We start from the raw sequence: 3,155 nt of genomic DNA on the forward strand, positions 1-3,155 counted from the left end.
TCAAGAACAGTTTTCATATGTACCTTATTTTGGTCTACTGAACTTTTATCTTATTATTGGGTGAGAACAATTTCATGGTTTTAGGAAACATGGATTCACTTCTATTCTTGTATGAATAATAAGTAATTCTGAACTCACACAAGAATAGAGGTGAATTCTTTTAATAGAACAGTTGTATCTGCCACAGAAGTCTTTTCTCTAAGTCTTTCTTCCTTTTTTTTTTTTTTTTGAGACTGAGTCTTACTGTCACCCCAGCTAGAGTGCAATGCCATGATCTCGGCTCACTGCAACCTCCACCTCCTGGGTTCAAGCAATTCTCCTGCCTCAGCCTCCTGAGTAGCTAGGATTACAGGCACCTGCCACCACACCCAGCTAATTTTTGTATTTTTAGGAGAGACGGGGTTTCGCCACGTTGGTCCTGAACTCCTGACCTCAGGTTACCCACCTTACTCAGCCTCCCAAAGTGCTGGGATTAGAGGAGTGAGCCACTGCACCCAGCCTTTTCTCTAGCTTTTAGCTTTGTCTCCATTTTGTTGGATTTGTTCTTTCAGTCTATAAACATGTACTGAACCCCTGTATGCAACTCTAGGTATGGGGCATGCTACCCAGCAGGGAACAGACAAGGCCCCTTCTGTCATGGAGCTTATAGTTAGGTGGGGGTGGGAGAAGAATGGCAGTGATGAACTAAAAAATAGCAGGAAGTAAGCACCTTTGTGATGAAAACTAAATATTTTGGGCAATGTGAGAGGTAATGATGAGGAACTACATTAAGAAAGGTGATTAGGAAAGATATCTTTGAGGAAGTAATTTATAACTCAAGGCATTCACTACAGGAAAGAGCCAGATGTGTGATCATCCAGGGGAGGAGCATTTCAGAAAGAGGAAACATAGAACAGCGCTCCTAGGGTTAGAAGGAGCCTACAGGGCTCAAGAGCTTTCAGAGTGGTTGGGGCTTATGGAGGCTGGATGAACATAAGTGAGAGAGGTTCACAGGGACAGCCTCATGTCAGGACTTGAGGACAAGGTAAGGAGTCTGGATTTTATTCCAGATTTGATGGGAAGCCTTTGGGGAATTTCGATTAGGGCAACTACATGATCTGATTTAGGTTTATAAAAGATATGTCTGAATACCTGTTGGTTATAAATGGGCAAGAGTAATGGCTTCTCGGCCTTTTGGCTAAGATCGAGTGTAGTATCCATTCTTATCAGTTTGATATCTGATATGTCCTCTATCTGAGGACAATATATTAAATGAATTTTTGGAGCAGGGATATGGAATAGGAGCTTGCTCCGTCTACTCCACACATTCACCTGGTATTGCAGTACCTCCAGGAATGGTGCACCCCTCTGGGGGTTAAAACATGGTGTTACAGGCCTGGTGTGGTGGCTCACGCCTGTAATCCCAGGACTTTGGGAGGCTGAGGTAGGCAGATCACGAGGTCAGGAGTTTAAGACCATTCTGGCTAAGATGGTGGAACCCCATCTCTACTAAAAATACAAAAATTTGCCGGGTGTGGTGGCGACCACCTGTAATCCCAGCTACTCTGGAGGCTGAGGCAGCGAATTGCTTGAACCCAGGAGGCGGAGGTTGCAGTGAGCCTAGGTTGCACCACTGCACTCTAGCCTGGGTGACAGAGCAAGACTCCATCTCAAAAAAGCAGAATAAAATAAAATAAATGGGCAAGAGTAACAGCAGGGAAACCCATTGGGAAGCTCTGGCTGCATGTCCCGGTGTGAGAAGATGTTTACTCAGACTAAGATGGCAGCTATCACTATAAACTTGCTGATTGAATGAAGGTGGAGAGCTAAGGAAAGACAGGATCAGAAATGACTCCTAAGTTTCAGGCTTGGGTGACTGGGGTGGGATGTTGGGGGGAAAAGCAGGGAAGGAGCAGGGTTGGGGAGAAATGAATGACTGTTTTGGATGTATCAGGTTGCAATGCCCACTGGACAAATGTCAAATAGGCAGTAAGACATGCTAGCTGGGAGATCAGAAATAGAGAGATACATGTGGGAATTGTCTACATACACAGTGATGGTATTTACAGCCCTATAATTGACTCCAGAGTCTCATGTTCACTACTGTGCAGGGTGAATGTGGCATAGGCTACCCTTCTATCTCTAGGCCTTCCCCGGCTCTTGCTTTTGCTGTTGAAAGTTGCTTTTAGCTTCACAATGCAAAGGGCAGTGGGAGAAAGGAAAAACAAAACATTTCTCTAGCCTGTAATTACAGTGACAAGAGTGCTTCTTATTTGTGTAGCTCTCAACATTTTAATCATTACCTCTTCAGTAAAGCTAAAAATTGAGCTTAGAAGTGAGTGGGTCATTTGGATTCTAGGTTCATACTGTATTATTGAAATATTGTGAACTGAGAATACATTGATATTGATATTGTAAGTATGCAAGGTAAAAGTTATGAGCCAAATCTTTAGTGCTATGGATCATTCCTCTGTTTTAGGTACCACTTTGCCTACTTCACTGAAACACAAAGACCAACTAAATGAAAATAAAAGCATATGGAAATGCCTGGGCATGGTGGCTCACAACTGTAACCCCAGCACTTTGGGAGGCTGAGGCAGGTGGATCACCTGAGGTCAGGAGTTCAAGACCAGCCTGACCAAAAAGGGAAACCCTGTCCCTACTAAAAATACAGAAATCAGCCAGGTGTGGTGGTGGGTGCCTGTAATTCCAGCTACTCAGAAGGTTGAGGCACAAAAATAGCTTGAACCCGGGAGGCGGAAGTTGCAGTGAGCCAAGATTGCACCACTGCACTCCAGCCTAGGTGATAGAGTAAAAATATGCAAATGTGTTTTTACTTCCATCTTGGATTTGACATTTAATTGTATTAAAATAATTCTGATGCATGGATGTTTTACATTTTTATGTAATTTATCAGTAAGAAATCTCCTTTGTGATTTCTTAATTTTATGCTTTGAAAAATGTATCCTCTCCCAATGTCAAGCCTCTCTAGATTTGCTGCAGTTTTATAGCTAATTTATTTATTTTTTGACTTGTAAATCCAAGTGGACTTTACTATTTTGGGTAGAGCCAAGTATAGACTTCTAAATGTTTTGGGTTTTGCCATCTCAAAATAATTTGTAGCCAAGATACAATAGAATTCTTACTTATTTTGAATGATTCTTTGCTCATTGCAG

At 42.4% G+C, this 3,155-nt stretch overlaps 1 protein-coding gene and 1 non-coding gene across 2 annotated transcripts in view; both read left to right on the forward strand.

Annotated features, from left to right (window-relative positions):
• Positions 1-3,155, forward strand: part of LOC100408946 (rubicon like autophagy enhancer) — a 47,681-nt gene that overhangs the window by 19,152 nt on the left and 25,374 nt on the right.
• Positions 1,158-1,348, forward strand: LOC118147903 (U2 spliceosomal RNA). The gene has a single exon (XR_004734606.1). It is a non-coding gene; the product is annotated as a U2 spliceosomal RNA (small nuclear RNA).

The sequence above is a fragment of the Callithrix jacchus genome, chromosome 1 (assembly GCF_049354715.1).
Source record: "Callithrix jacchus isolate 240 chromosome 1, calJac240_pri, whole genome shotgun sequence".
Classification (NCBI taxonomy): Eukaryota; Metazoa; Chordata; class Mammalia; order Primates; family Cebidae; genus Callithrix; species Callithrix jacchus.